Source organism: Lynx rufus, unplaced genomic scaffold (assembly GCF_022079265.1).
Source record: "Lynx rufus isolate CCGP_SWC_20201006 ecotype Redwood Valley unplaced genomic scaffold, mLynRuf1.p SCAF_7, whole genome shotgun sequence".
NCBI classification, from domain to species: Eukaryota; Metazoa; Chordata; class Mammalia; order Carnivora; family Felidae; genus Lynx; species Lynx rufus.
The window spans coordinates 10,760,102-10,776,564 of NW_025814889.1; positions in this window are offsets into that span (position 1 = coordinate 10,760,102).

Genomic DNA, 16,463 nt, shown 5'->3' on the forward strand with positions numbered 1-16,463 from the left:
AGAGTGGGACTGACCTCGTGCCAGATGGCATAGGAGCCAAAGGGAAAAGACTGTCCAGGACCTTGACCCAACCAACCTCACAACGGAAACGCCCTCTTTTCGCTCTGACACAAAGATGAATCAAGTCCTCTGCCTGACGCAGCGTGTCCAATCTCACAGAGAGAAAGGAGGGCGGAAAGAATGGACAGAGAAGGGAAATTACACGAAGAGTCACTTTTTTTCTCCAACTGGCGTAGAAAGAGGGTGTCTGGAAGCAATAAACGATGAGTGGAGGGGGAGGCAATGCTAACGGGTGACCGCTGAGCCAGGGAAGGACCCGCTGAGACCAAGGTGGGTCTCACTACAGAGGACACTGCAGAGGTCCCATGAGGGTGGAGAAGCCAGGCGGAGGGGTGAAGGGTCAGGTCCAGAACAGCCTGGGCGGCTGAGCTGACCCGAGCTGACCCGGGGGCCCAGCAGGGGCCTGGGGGACGAGGCCACCAGCTCAGAACAAACAGCAGGATCCAGGATGGGGCTGGGCTTCTCTCTCAGCAGCGTGCCCGTGACCCATCCCACAAAAACCAGGAAAGCGCCTCTGGAGGGGGGAGAGGGAGGGGAGCAGCCTGTATCAGACACTGGAATTCACCCACCGGGCAGATTTTCCTGTTTAGGGAAAGCCACCCCGGGCCCCTGGAGTGCGCACTGCCGATATGTGACTCCTTGCTCTCGCGAGGCTGCACAGTCACCTGAACGGGATGCTGTCCACTGAGAAGCTGACTCTTCGGTTCGGTGGCAAAAAATGTGTGTACAGAGTCATCTACGTTGTGGCAAATGGCGGGAGTTCCTTCTTTTACGGCTGAACGATATGCTAAGTGAAATAAGCCAGACACGGAAGGACGAATACTGCACCACGCCGCTTGTAGGAGGAATCTAAAATAGTCCAACGCAGAAGCAGAAGTGGAACGGAGGTTGCCAGGGGCTGGCGGGGGAGGGGATGAAAACGTAAGGCTCAAAGGTAGAAAGCTTCAGGAAGCTTCACATGCAGGAGGGACAAGTCCTGGAGAGCCACGATCCATAGAGTACTGACAGCTGATGACATTGTATTGGGTACTTAAAATTTTGCTATGAGGGTAGAGATCTTATGTTAAGTGTTTTTATCACCAAAAAAAAAAAAAAAAAGAAAGAAAAAAGAGGGTAGGAGAGAATTTTGGAGATAGGGCCATGTTTACAGCATTGATTGTGGTGACAGTTTCACGGGTATATACTTATCTCCAAACTCAGCACGTTCTAGGCATTAAAAACGTTTACGTGTGGGGGCACCTGGGTGCCTCAGTCCGTGAAGTGTCTTGACTCTTGGTTTCGGCTCAAGTCATGATCTCACAGTTTGTGGGTTCAAGCCCCACGTCGAGCTCTGTGCTGACAGTGTGGAGCCTGCTTGGGATTCTTTCTCTCTCCCTCTCTCTCTGCCTCCCCTTCTCTCTTTCCTCTCTCTCTCTCTCTCTCTCAAAGTAAATAAATAAACATCTAAAAACAATGTTTACATTTGTGTGTACAACTTTTTGTATGTGAACCGTACCTCGATAAAGTGACTTTTCAAGAAATATGTATACACTTCAGGGAAAGGCTTCAAGACCCTGAGACACCGCACGTCTTTGAGAGAAATGCTCCTTTTCTCTGCCTGGATTTAGAGGATGCTTTGTAGGAACTGTTGCTTATTCTTTTGGTTTGAACGTGGGGTGTCCTGTTGTTACCATGTTCTGTGAGTTGTTTCTTCTTAGATGCCCCCCTCCTATCTGAGAAGAGGCTGTGAAAGCCACCAGGTTGTCCAAGATTGAAGGATCTGGAAGGGCCTGGTTTGGACCACTGAGTCCCGGTGGAGATCGCTGGGCAAGACCACGCCCCCATGAGGGAGGGGTGGGCGTTCCCATCGTCCATCTCCCTGGAAGGGGTCCTTCCTGGAGTGAGGAAACAAGGAGCAAGGAGAGGGCTGGGGTTACAGCTTCCTTCTGTTGGTCCCCTCAAGGCTGAAGTTGGGCTCGGCCTGCAAGGCTGGGATTGCTTCAAGTGTAAGTTGGTTCCCGCCTCATGGAACCTCACAGGCAAGGAGTCAACACGGTATAGGCCTGCGGGCCGTGGGCGAAGTTCATTTCTTCAGGGGATACCTATTCGGCACCTACCCTGGGCCCGTCACCACCGTGGTATTATTCTGTTTTGTATCCTCCTGAAAATAGAGTCTGGCCAAATTTACAACCTGACCTGAGCTGTCACATTGGGGGAGGGGAGCAAGGGAAGAGTCTGTGTCCACCTTGGGTGAAGGTGCCAGAACTAGGGGAGGTACCCCTACAGAAAGGGGAGGGAGCCACAGAAAGGGGAAGGACGGTGGCTAAGATCCCTCCTCAGGGTGCTGGCCGAGGCCAGGGGTGGGGGGTGGGGAGTGGGGCGGGGGGGGAAGCAACAGCCAGCCCACTGGCCCCCATGGGAAAGCCCCGGAAATGCTCAGGAGGAGACCCTAGCAAAGAAGCTGTTCTAGGAAAGCAAGATGAAAACGCGCCCATATTGCAGGGTAGGTACGAGCATATATATGTAGGAGACCTCGCCCAGGGGTGATGTTTGGGGCGTACAGGTTACAACAGGAAAAGGGCAGTCTGTTTCAGAAGGAATGTGAGAGAACAGCAGCACACACACACACACACACACACACACACACACACACACACACACTCATTATGCCCTGACAAAGTTCACAAAATCTAAAACCTCCTATGAGGACCGATCACAGAGACGTCTGCCGCTCTCGAACCCGTGAAAATGGGAAAGGGGTCTTCCCACGTGAGTGACGCAGATTCTAATGTGCACTGGGCCCCTTTCTGCCAGTCACCTCTGCCGAGGAAGTGAGTCTGGGAAAGACCACGTGAAGAGAAGGAAGTGACAGCACCGTTACACTTGCAGGCAGATGGCTGAGCGCTCGGGGGCAACCCAGCAGCGGCACTATTTTGTTCTAGCAACATGTTCCCCTGTTCTCCTCTGGAGTGGGAGTCGTATGGCCACCGCCTCCAGTGTGCAGGTGGGGGTTGGCTACATTTTTCTATAACATCCTTTCTGTCTCCATAGCAGAAATTAATCTAGTCACTTCCACGTCCATTCATTGATTTCCCAGTCATTCTGAGTCAGTCGGATGGGGCTTTCCTTGCCCTGCGCCTCTCCAGAGGGGAAGTCCACTGGCCAAGAGAGGTAGGAGGGGGAGGGACGGGGCCACGTCCTCTCTGCAGGCTTTGTAGAGATGTCACATGCTCTACCAGAGGTGAAATCTCTCCACAAGGCTTGCTGCCTCCTGGGGCTTTTCTAGAAAATCAAGGTGCAAGTCCTTTCTTGCCCGAGAACCTTCCAAACCTATCTTTAGTTTTGTTTTACCTACTTGCTGAATTTTTTTTAATTGTCGTGAGATACAGGTAACATCAAAAATACCATCTTAACCATTTATTTTAGTAACTTCACTCTTTTTTAAATTTGTTTTTAATGTTTTGTTTTGTTTTGTTTTGTTTTGTTTTTTTGAGGAAGAGAGAGAGACAGAGCACAAGTGGAGGAGGGGCAGAGAGAGAGAAACACAGAATCTGAAGCAGGCTCCAGGCTCTGAGGTGTCAGCACAGGGCCCAACGTGGGGCTCGAACTCACAAACCGTGAGATCATGACCTGAGCCGAAGTCGGACGCTTAACCAACTGAGCCACCCAGGCGCCCCAGAACTCTTCTCATCTTGCAAAAATGAAACTCTGTTCCCATGAAACAACAATTCTCCATTCTCTCTCCCCCCAGAGGCCCTGGCCATTCTACACTCCACACGTATGAATTTCATCATTCTTGGTTACCGCACACAAGTGAAATCATGTGGTATTTGTCTTTTTGTGACTGGCTTATTTCACTTAGCAGAAGGTCCTCAGAATTCACCCATGGTGTAGCCGGTATCAGCATTTCCTTCCTTTTTAAGGCTGAATAATATTCCATTGTATGGATAGACCACATTTTGTTTACCCATTCATCTGTTGACGGACGCCTGGTTTATCACCACCTGTTGGCTACTGTAAATCGTGCTGCTGTGAACATGGGCACACAAATATCTTTTCAAGTCCCTGCTTGCGATTCTTTTGGGCACACACCCAGAAGGGCAATTGTTGGGTTATATGGTAACTCAGTGTACAATTCATTGTTTCCTGTATGCGCTGTCCCATTTTTACAGTCCCACCCATAGCACACGGTTTCCAGTACATCCGATCCTTGCCAGCTCTGGACGGTAGCCATCCTAATGGGTATGCAGTGGTGTCTCACTGTGGTATTACCTGGAATTTTTAATTTTTTTTTATGTTTATTTATTTTTGAGAGAGAGGGGAGACGAGCAGTCAGGAGAGGGGCAGAGAGAGAGGGCTCCGGGCTGTGAGCTGTCCGTCCAGGGCCTGATTCGGGACTTGAACTCGCGAACCGCAAGAGATCATGACCTGAGCCCAAGTCGGGTGCTTAACCGACTGAGCCACCCAGGGCCTCTTGAATTTTCAAATCTGCGCTTCCGATCCCCCTCAAGACTCCACCAGGGGAAGTCAGGGCGTCCATATCAGAGTCACGGTCTCTCCTCCGATGTTGACACATTATTCTTGTCTCTTTCTGGGAAATTCACTCTGGCGTCATCGGGCTCCGTCCCAGCTCTCGTTTATTTGGCAGATCTGCCTGAGGTCAGGCAGCAGCCAGAATGAGCGGGGTAAGAACGCCGATCCCTTCACCCCTCGGGTGGCCAGGGCGGCTGAGGCAGACAGTCACCCTGGGTTGCTGTCGGTGGTGTTGCCAATACTAATCCAGCTTTATCGTTTTCTGTGAAGGCCACGAGATGGATGGGCGGGAGAGCTCCGCCTTACGATGTAACCTCTGTTTGTTGTCCTTTGAGCTTTGCCTCCTAGTGTTCAACGTTACACTTTTGGAACTCTAGAATCCTTTCCCTTTCAAAAAAATTCTCAGTCCTTGCAGATGAAGTGAGCCTGGGCTTTAAGTCCTGAACTACCGTGTTGAGTTGAAATGTTATTTGAAACTCAATTGACTGCTTCCTCCTCTCTGGGTTATTCTGTGAGGTCCCTTTTCAACGAAAGGCACTAGACTCTGTCAGGTGCTGTGGGTCAATAAGGGCAACCCTCCCTGACTGGCTCACCCTCCCGGGAGCCTGAGAAGGTGTGTCTTTTGACTGTGGCTCCGCCTTTCCAAGCCCAGAGGCTGCCTCGCTGGGCCCTGCAGCCAAACTGTACTGGCTGGTTTCCCAGAAGAAGATAAAAAGAGAGAAGCTCTCCGGGTGCCATCAAGAGATCAGAAAAGAGAAATGAGTCCCCTCACAGCAGGGTAGCGTTTAGCAAAAAGGGAACTGTTTTTAGGAAGCTCTGGTCCTTATTCACTCCCTCTGCTACACAGTGCGTGCTATTTGAGGTCAGTTGCTTATGCCTTCTGTGTTCCAGTTTCCTCTGCGGCAGAACAGGCACTAATCATACTACAGCATGTGTTGTGGAAATGGATGAATAATCAGGGCCTCCCACAGAGGATGAATGCCCTAAAATGCAAAGTCAGGAGCGGGGATGAATACTTATCCCTGAGAAGTGCGAGAGACGCGCTCAAATCCACATCAATTTCAGCGTTGGCTATGAAAATGTGCTGAAAGGAAGGGTCTGTCCTTGAAGGGTATGCCTCTCACGAAAGGCAGACGGAGCATAGCAAGTTTCTGTAATTCATAAAAAGCCTCTGTCCCTCATGCAGAGTTCCTGAGACATCGGTTAGGAAGAAAATTAAGCCCTTAGATTGCTGTAGGCAGGCTCAAAATCCTAAAATGTGTCTGGAACTGTCTTCACACGTTTTCTGGTGTAATCGTCTTCATAGGTTGGGAAAAAAAGGTGCTTTTAAGTTTTTTAATTTATTTTTGGGAGCGTGCAAGAGGGGAAGGGACAGAGAGAGGGGGACAGAGGACCCAAAGCAGCCTCTGCACTGACAGCAGTGAGCCTGATGCTGGGCTTGAACTCACGGACTGCGAGATCATGACCTGAGCCGAAGTCCGATGCTTAACCGACTGAGCCATCCAGGTGCCCCAGAACAAGAGGGTTCTACTGATTTAAAACAAACCAACAAATTTTGGATAGAACCCAATATATCAGGCAGATAAGAGTGCAACTGTTAGGCTGGTGGTCAGGTTGGGGCCATTCATAGCCCCATGGTCCTCTGAGCACCACACCCTGGCCGTCCGCAGTCCTAAGTCCCCTCCTTGAACCCCCAGGGCTTCTCATGACACAGTGTGAAAACTTCCTGACAAATAGTCTCTCCTCAACCCTTCTCCCACCTGGCTTTAACTTTTGGAACCTTGTGTTTGTCTCTGCATTGTCCAGTGTTAACAAGCATCCTGCTAATTTGGTTCCGCCAGCATCCCTGTCCTTCATATCTAATCCCCCCCAGTGTCAGCTCAGGTTCTGCATCCTCCAGCATGCCCCAGGTGACATCTGATCACCCTGGCCTGCCTTCAGCAAGAATCCAGTTAGGCCAGTTCACCCCTGATGTCTCTTCTTAGTAATTTTCCACCCACTGACCCTCACCCTGCTCCTTGGCTATCCCCCCTCCTTGTGCACGCTGTAGTCAGAATTGAGCACGGCCCCGAACTGAGGTCTCTCTCCCCCTATTGCAGTAGCCCCGAATGAAATGTGTTCTTCCTGCTTTAACAACGGTCCAGCTCTGACTATTCTTGAACCACATCAGTTAACTTACCTCTCCCATTTGATAGATGAGTAGACAAGTCTACAGAGGTTATGTTCCTAGAACCTGGATGTCTTTTTTTTTTTTAATTTTTAAAAAATGCCTATTTATTTCTGAAGGAGAGTGAGACAGAATGTGAGCAGGGGAGGGGCAGAGAGAGAGGGAGACACAGAATCTGAAGCAGGCTCCAGGCTCTGAGCTGTCAGCACAGAGCCTGATGTGGGGCTCAAACTCATGAATGGTGAGACCATGACCTGAGCCAAAGTCGGATGCTTAACCAACTGAGCCACCCAGGCACCCCCAGAACCTAGATGTCTTGATTTCAGGCCCAGTTCGTGTCCCTTTATGCCACGCTGAGAATGGTGGAAGCCATTGCTAATGGTGTAATGGCACTGGCGGTGGCGGCCACCAACTCATAGCAGTTGGAGGCAGAGGGAAGGGAGACAAAATGCAAAAGACAGATATGAGCAACATTTTTGCAACAACAGCAACAACAAAAATCAAGACGGCATATCTGATTGAAGGAGGTCAAAAGCAGTATCTTCATATGTAAAAGACAATGCCAAAAAAAAAAAAAGAAAAGAAAAGAAAAGGAAAAGAGACCCCTTTCCCATGAAGTGGGGAGCGGGGAGATGATGATGCTTTGCTGTTTGTATCTGTCCCTTGGGCAAGACCATATCTCATATGACAAAGGGGCACAAATGACAGAAACTGCCAAATGACTGAAATAAGCATTTTGCAAAACACCGTTTCTTAAATCACTGATAATCTAATCTCAAAGTTACAACATTTGGGTCTTTTCCTGCAGTTTTTGCTGATCACTCTGTGAACTGTCTGGGATGGTCAAACAATACGGCAAAGTTGTAGTGATTCTTGATTTACCTGTTTGCCCTCTGCTCGTCCCATCATCTGCCCACTAAGCCATAATTCTCTGAGTTGTTATCGATGCAGAGGAAGTCTTTAAAATACCTACAAAACTGTTCATTCTGCAAAGCCACATGTACACGTCAGTGGAAGGCAAGTGGGTATTTTATCATTGTGGAGCCAATTCAACCACATAGATAGGTGATTTCTAAGTCTAACCCAAGATCACACCCTTTCTTTATAAAAACACCCAAGAGAAGAAGAACAATGTTTTGGAGAGACCATTAAATATGTTCATATCCTTTGATCCAACAAGTCAGCTTCTAGGAACTCATTCTAAAGACATATCAGAGATGTGCAGAGAGAATATGCAAAAAGGTGTTCACTGTGGTGTTACTTATAACATTAAAAATTGGGAACAATTTAAACGCAGGTCAAGACAGATTGGTTCAATAAATTATAGTAAAACTACATGATAAAGTAGCATGCTGTTACTTTAGTCATTTCTAGGAGGATATTGTGCCACGGAAGTATTTATAATTTATTCAAGAAAAAAGTAAGTGGTAAAACACCACCCCATTTTATGCCAAGTTTATGTTCTATGTTACAGAATATACACATTTTTTTTATTTTTTAGTATTTTAAATTCTTTTATTTTTTAAGTTTATTTTATTTATTCTGAGAGAGATAGAGACAGCATGAGTGGGGTGGGGGTGGGGTCAGAGAGAAAGAGAGAGAGAGAAAGAGAGAATCCCAAGCAGGCTCCACACTGTCAGCACAAAGCCTGATGCGGGGCTCGAACTCATGAAGCCATGAGATCATGACCTGAGCCGAAACCAAGAGTTGGACACTTAACTGACTGAACCCCCAGGCACCCCAGAATATACACATTAAAAAATATATATATAATATTACATATATATTACATATATCATATATATAAATATATATATTATATATATATTTTTTTATTTTAGAGGGGGTGGGGAACAGAGAAAAAGGGAGAGAGAGAATCCCAAGCAGGCTCCGCCCTATCAGCTCCACCCTATCAGGCCCCGCCCTATCAGACAGAGTCTGATAAGGGGGCTCCATCTCACAAACCGTGAGATCATGACCTGAGCTGAAATCAAGAGTTGGATGCTTAACCACCTGAGCCATGCAGGTGCCCCTAGAATATACACATTAAGGAAAAACGTGTAACTTAGACGTTCCACTGGGACTTCTCTACTTCTCAGGATGCAGGTATAATTGGTTTGGTGCCTCCTCGTGAATTCTGTGGATTGTGAATGTTGGAAGCCTTCCCCGAGATCCCTGCAGTTTCCAAGTAGGAGGTGAGGGAGGAGACACGTGCTTTCATGGCTACATCATGTTGACCCAGATGTGAAACTCAGCCCTATCCTTAATGTATGTACACGTACAATTCCACACAGACACCCCCACGCACACAGATATGCACACAGTAGCATGAAGCATGTGTGTGGGTGGAGGGAGGGAGGGAGGAAGAATGAAGGACAGGAAAGGAGAGGTTTCTGTTTCGGCTTGTAAACACTTTAAATTCCACCTGAGACTTTTTTTTTTTTTCTTAAGAGAACACGAGCTGGGGAGGAGCAGAGGAAGAGAGAGAGAATCGTAAGCAGGCTCCATGCCCAGCACAGAGCCTGACCTGGGGCTTGATCCCACAACCCTGGGATCATGACCTGAGCTGAAATCAAGAGTCAGACGTTCAACCGACTGAGCCACCCGTGCCCCCTTGCACCTGAGGCTTCTGTTCACTACATGCCTCTGAATTCTGCCAATGTTTTCAGCTTAGTCAATTCAGTTTATCTAAATAAATAAACATGTAAAATTTTAAATGTAAAGGTCTTGGGGCGCCGGGATGGCCCAGTCAGTTAAGCGTTCAACTTTGGCTCAGGTTATGATCTCACGGTCCATGGGTTTGAGCCCCGTATCGGGCTCTGTGCTGACAGCTCAGAGCCTGGAGCCTGCTTCAGATTCTGTGTCTCCCTCTCTCTCCGCCCCTCCCCTGCTCGCTTTCTGTCTCTTTTAAAAATGAATAAACGTTAAAAAAAATTTTTTTTAATAATAAAAATGTAAAGGTCTTTTTTTTTTAATTTTGTTTAACGTTCATTTATTTTTTTTATTAAAAAAATTTTTTAAGTTTATTTATTTTTGGGACAGAGAGAGACAGAGCATGAACGGGGGAGGGTCAGAGAGAAGGAGACACAGAATCTGAAACAGGCTCCAGGCTCCTAGCTGTCAGCACAGAGCCCGACGCGGGGCTTGAACTCACGGACCGCAAGATCATGACCTGAGCCGAAGTCGGACCCTCAACTGACTGAGCCACTCAGGCGCCCCAACGTTCATTTATTTTTGAGACAGAGAGAGACAGAGCATGAACGGGGGAGGGTCAGAGAGAGGGAGACACAGAATCTGAAACGGGCTCCAGGCTCTGAGCTGTCAGCACAGAGCCCGACGCGGGGCTCAAACTCACGGACAATGAGATAGATCATGACCTGAGCCAAAGTCAGACGCTTAATCGACTGAGCCATTAGGTGCCCCCAAAATGTAAAGGTCTTACAGTAGAGGATAGTGATGAGAAATCAGGAAGACAATAGCTTGACACTTGTAAATCCAGGCATGACAAAGTGGCCCAGGTAGCAGTGAGGTGCTATTGAACTGACATTCCTGGATTAATTACGGTTGACCTTCCTACAGTATAGAAGTTAGGGGCACCGAGGCATTGTGCAGTCAAAAATCCACCTACTACTTTTGACTCCCCCCAAAACTTCGCTACTAATAGCTCACTGTTGACCGGAAGACTTACCAACACCATAAACGGTTCATGGACATATTTTGTATGCTATATGTATTACCTACTGTATTCTCACAGTAAAGTAAGCTAGGGAAGAGAAAACGGTATTAAGAAAATCATAAGGAAGAGAAAATACATTTATTTACGGTCCGGTGCTGTAAAAAATCCACACTCAAGTGGGGCCACACAATTCAAACTCGCATCGTTCAAGGGTCAACTGCATACTTAATGCTTTGCACATTTAGACCAACGGTGAGAGTGGGGAGCCAATTAGCCTGGGTGACGGAGCTCCCGCCACCTATTTCCAATATGACATTCTGACATTAAGAATGAAAAAGATTACATTCAAAAATGGAAATAAAAGTCTGGTCCAAACAATCTAACAAAAGCGATCGGCCACTGACCTACTGTTATGAAAGAAGAGAAGACTGGTCCTTCTTTATGACATGGAAAATAGGTCTTCAAAGCATCACATATACAGTAAGGGAACAAAATCGGAGGCTCTGATAGGGGATTGAAAGCCTGTTGTCTGTTCCTAACAAATGTTTCAGCATTTTCTTTTTATTTCCTTTTTTTTTTTAAAGATTATTTATTTATTTTGAGAGAGAGAGAGAGCATGAGCAGGGGAGGGGCAGAGGGAGAGTGAGAGAGAGAGAATCCCCAGCAGACTCTGTGCTGTCTGCACAGAGCCCAACATGGGGCTCGAACAAACAAACTGTGAGATCATGACCTGAGCTGAAATCAAGAGTCTGATGCTTAACCGACTGATCCACCCAGGTGCCCCAGGATATACACATTTTTCTAAATTTTTTTATTTTTTATTTTAGAGGGGGTGGGAGCAGAGAGAAAGGGAGAGAGAATCCCAAGCAGACTCCACGATATCAGCCCGTCGCTAGGCTCAAACTCACAAACCATGAGATGATGACCTGAGCCGAAATCAACAGTCCGATGCTTAACACCTGAGCCACGCAGGCGCCGCTCAGCATTTCCTTACCTAAATACCAACCTCTTGGTCGAAAAGGCAAAGGGCATGGAAGTCAGCCCCTTCTGCACGCGGCCTCCGATAACCTGCTCGGGTTGTCATAACGACCCGCCCCAGACTGGATGGCTTCAACCACAGAGATACATTTCTCACGGTCTGGAAGCTGGAAGTTGGAGACCAGGGTGCCAGCAGGGCCAGGCTCTTGGTGAGAGTTTCCCACCCCCCTCCAGTTTGCAGATGGCCACCTTCTCACTGTATTGCACATGGCACAGACCAGGTGCTGGTCTCTCTTCTTCTTGTAAGGACTCTAATTCCAACATGCCTCATCTAAACCTAGTATCTCCTGGGGCGCCTGGGGGGGGTTCAGTCGGTTAAGCCTCCGACTTCAGCTCAGGTCATGATCTCGCCATTCGTGAGTTCTAGCCCTGAGTTGAGTTGAGCTCTGTGCTGACAGCTCAGAGCCTGGAGCCTGCTTCGGATTCTGTGTCTCCCTCTCTCTCTGCCCCTCCCCTGCTCTTGCTCTGTCTCTGTCTCTGTCTCTCTCTCTTAAAAATAAACGAACAAACATTAAAAAAAAATTTAAACCTAGTATCTCCCAAAGTCTCCAAATACCACCACACTTTGGGGTTAGGGCTTCAACTTATCTATTTTGAGGGGACACAGCACAACCCTCAGCCATTCCTTATTTGGAGGACAACCATATAATGTTATAGCCATAGTCTGTGATCATAGGACCCTTCACTCAGAGAAAGCAGATGTGTCCTGCCTTGTCTCTCTGACCAGATGTGGTCTTTGGATTTGATTTACTAACTCTTACTTGGCCCACTAAGTTGTCCGTTACCTTTCCTTCCTGTCCTCCACAGCTGATCAATATGACCCGTGAGACAAAATTCAAAAGAAGCCCCATTGTCTTTAAAATAATTTAGAAATGAATCTGTCTTGAGCAGCATATAGTTTTGCTTGGCTAGGGCACCCCCACGTGTCTCCATAGGGAACTACCTGTAGAAGAATCTAGCTTAGAAAAACTACCCTAGGAAAATCATCCTCCCTTTGACTCAATAATCCATAATAATTTTTTGTCTTCACTTACACTGAGCCCCTGCCACAGGCGAAGCATGACGGTGGCAGGTGCGAAAATGATTAGAACATGGACCTTGCCCTCAAGAAACTCACCGTGTAGTAGAAAATCAGACACGCAGAAAGAACCCAAAAGGAGAGGTGCAATGTGACCAATTTCTTTAATGGCCACAGAGAAAGTGCCGTGGAGGGCTGGAAGAAGGAAAACTTCATTCCAGCGGGGGGTGTCTGAAAGGCTTCACGGCAGATGTGACATTTGATACCCTTGAAGACTGGGCATGATTTGGGGCCAGTCATTCATTCGTTCACTCATGAAATATTTTAAGTGGTGGTGAAATAAAGCCCCCAAGGCAGAAACGTGCAGGACCCGTGGAAGGAATAGCAAGGAGTTTTATGTTCCTGGCGTATGGACTCATGAAGGGTAATGATGTGAATTAGGACTAAACCAACTTGGGCTTCTCTGGGTGGTGTAGTGGGAGCCAGAGAAGGTTTTTGAGCAGAGGAGAGATGCTCAGTTATTCTTTGATTTATCCGGTGGTCTCATTCAACAAATATTAGTGTGCCTATCTGCGCCAGGCACGAGGCGTTCGGTACCCAGAGGTAATAAAAGCACACATGGGCTCTGCTCTCACAGAGCTTAGAGCAGACAGGTGACCAGGAGCATTCCCACAAGACACCCCTGAGTCAAGATCATGATAAGGCAGATAAAGAAGAACAAGCCCTTATTAGAGAATAATGAGGGGCTGGGGACTTAACTGAGATTTGGTGTCCGAGGAGTCCTCTTTGGGACAATGACATTAGAACTGAGACATGAAGGATGTTCAGGTGCCGGCCAGGTGAAGACTCAGGAAATGAACCTTCCAGACTCACGTAAAGGCCCTGAAGAAGTAAGGGGTCTGCTGAGCTCAGGAGACCGGGAACAGGCTGATGTGAGTGGAGGGTCATAGCATATGAGGAGGGTGGCCTCAGGTGGCCGAGGAAAATGGGCGTTAGTCTGTGCTGACCTTGTAAGTCATGGCAATGAGCCTGGATTTTAAGTGCCATGGACAGCTGAGGAGGACTCAAGCACATCTGCATTTATAAACATCACTCTGGTACAGTGCGAAGAACGCACCAGAAGGGGGGTGTGGTCGGCTCTGGGACGGCAGCTGTAAGGCTTCTGCAGTTGCCCGTGTGTTGGCTGTGTCCAAGCGGCTGTCAATGGGGATGGGGAGAAGGGCTCCCGGAAGGCTGATCTGGCCCCAGGATGGATGTCGAGTGGAAAGGCAAGAGGCAGGGAGGCCATCACGGTTGTCTTACTGGGGAATAGGAGTGAGGCATGAGAGGGAGGATGGTCAGTGTGTGGTTTGGGAAAACCTCACCCAAACTTCCAGGGTGAGGAAGCCCCGGCCTAGGGGGAGACCAGGGTACGAAAGGCCTTCAAGGAGATGTGAAAGCTTTGAGTCTGCGCAGGAACAAAAGGAAGAAGTGGGGTCGGATGGGGGCAGAGGATGAGTTTGAACCGGCCTCCCAACTTGGGGGCAAGGATGACACCCAGTGGAGGTATCCAAGAAGCGGTGACAGATGAGGCAGAAGTGGTGGTTTAAAGGACTGTGGTTCTCTAACTTCCGACCCAGCTAAGTTTCCCTTGGGGACTAGGAGAGAAAATACCCGTTTGGGGGTTGGGAGGGTGCAGTGGAAGGACTGTGAGGGCATCACTGTGGGGAGCGTCAGGGGGCTCAGAGAAAGACCATGTAAAGGCACCTGCAACCAAGAGAGAGACAGAAATACTAGTGGAAGTTGCCTAAAATAATTCCCACCTATTGTGAAATTGTATTACATTGTTACATAAAAGCAATAGCAGCTAACCCTCTACTGAGTTTCCCAAGCTCATACTACATCTACATGTACATAAACCCATGACTTACGTATCACTTCACATAAAAATAGCAAACATTTAATATAGAGCTTGCCATGTGCCTGACACCGGTCCAAACATTTTCCCCGTATTCACTCCCCGGTGAGGCAGGGGGTATTGTCAGCACCGGGTTGCAGGCGGAGACACTGAGGCACAGAGGTTCAGTAAAATGCTCCAGGTCACCTAGCAAGTAGTGGCAAAGCCAGGATCTGAACCCAGGCCGCGTGGCTCTGAGTCCAGGCTCATCGACAATACTCCACACCACTTTTCATGTCGTGGGACACTCATGGCAGCTTCTGGCATAAGATGAGTTGTCCAGGGCAAAACGCTCAGTCGTCCCTGACGTCTCTCTTTCTCTCACACCCACACTGACGCATCAGCAAATCCCGTCCACTCCACCTTCAAAATACATCCAGACGCCACTGCTCACTTTCCCCACCACCAGCGCCCTGTCCAGGACCATCACTTCCTGTGTGGCTTAGCACCATTTCCTTCCAGCCTGTGGCTTTCCACCTTGCTCAGAGTGAGAAAGCCAAGGGTTCACTGCCACCTAAATCAAAGGCCACTACGACCTGGTCCCGCCAGAGGTCCCACATCTGCGTCTGCTTCCCTCCAAGCACCCCTGCCCCTGCCCCCAGCCTCTAAGCTTGTCTCCCTCTTTGACACCTGCATAACTCACTCCCTCACTCCCTTCTGGAGTCTCTGCTCCAACGTCATCTTGTCAAATGCCCCCTGACACACACACCCTCTTATAATGAACTAGCACCCCCTCTCTCTGCCTTCACCCTGCTTTATCTTGCCTCATGGCATTCATCACCACCTGCCACACTACCCACTAATCTGCTTATCTTCTGCTCGCCTGCACTGGAATTCAAGCCCTCCAGGAGTAAGGACTTAGATTTGTTCACTGCCCTCTCCCTGGAGCCCAGATCAATACCTGGCACACAATAAGCTCAACGAATATTCTTTGAAAAGGATGAAAATTTTGTTTCCCCGTTTTACAGATGAGGACGCAGGCTCCGTGGTGATTTGCCAAACATCACCAAACTAGTAATCTAGTAACTACCAAAAAGCAGAACCTGCCCCATCCCTCCCTTCCAGCAACCAGGTAGGAAATCATCCCTCTTCTTCCAGCCAAGCAAACCCCCTCCTCCTCCCTGATCCCCCTCACCACCGCCCTGACTCTCTGCTGGGGCTATCTGGAATATTCAAACCATAGATCACTCCACACAGTGCGGTGTTCCCTTTGGCTGGAGGTTACCCTGTTTAATGCCAGGATGTCCACTGCCTTTCCTTTCCTCTTAAAGAACTGAAACATAAGGGTGCCTGGGTGGCGCGGTCGGTCGAGCTTCTGACTCTTGATTTCGGCTCTCTGAGTTCTTGAATTCGAGCCCCGAGTCGGGCTCTGCCCTGACAGTGCAGAGCCTGCTTGGGATCCTCTCTCCCCCTCTCTGCCCCTCCCCTCTCTCTCTCAAAAATAAGGAAATAAACTTAAAAAAAAAATACTGAAACATAATGAAATGCAGGAGGTGCAGAAGACAGGAACCAAGGGTACTCTCTAGCGATGGTTCGGTCTCCACATGGCTGTCTTTCTCTAGCACCATTTAATGAATCCAATGTTGAACATTCCTCTCCCAAATGACCTGTGCCCTCCAGAAAGGTGCTATTTATGTGCTACCAGGATCCTTCAACTTAGCAAGCTCATTCAAAATGTTGCCTCTAGCCCGGAGGCCATGAAACATACCCGTCTCCAGCAATCCATCCCAAGCTTCCATATCCCTCACCGGAAGTTACTGAGCTCGTCTGGTTTAAGGCACGTGAGCAAACTCAAGAATTTGTGCTGAGTGGGGATAAAAGGAACTTTATTTCATCCACGCACTCCTCCTCACCTCCTATTTAGTTTCTAAATTAATTCTCACCCAACTTGTCTGGGTTTTTCACAAAGAAGTTTCAGGTTTGCAAAAGGCATTAGGATAATGACCGGTGGATTTTAAATGAAATACAAAATAATAAGAACTGAGGCATTTTGGACAGCATCTGTAGCTATGTGAAACAAGGGAAGTCTGAGACATTTCTGGTTTGTGGGGGACTG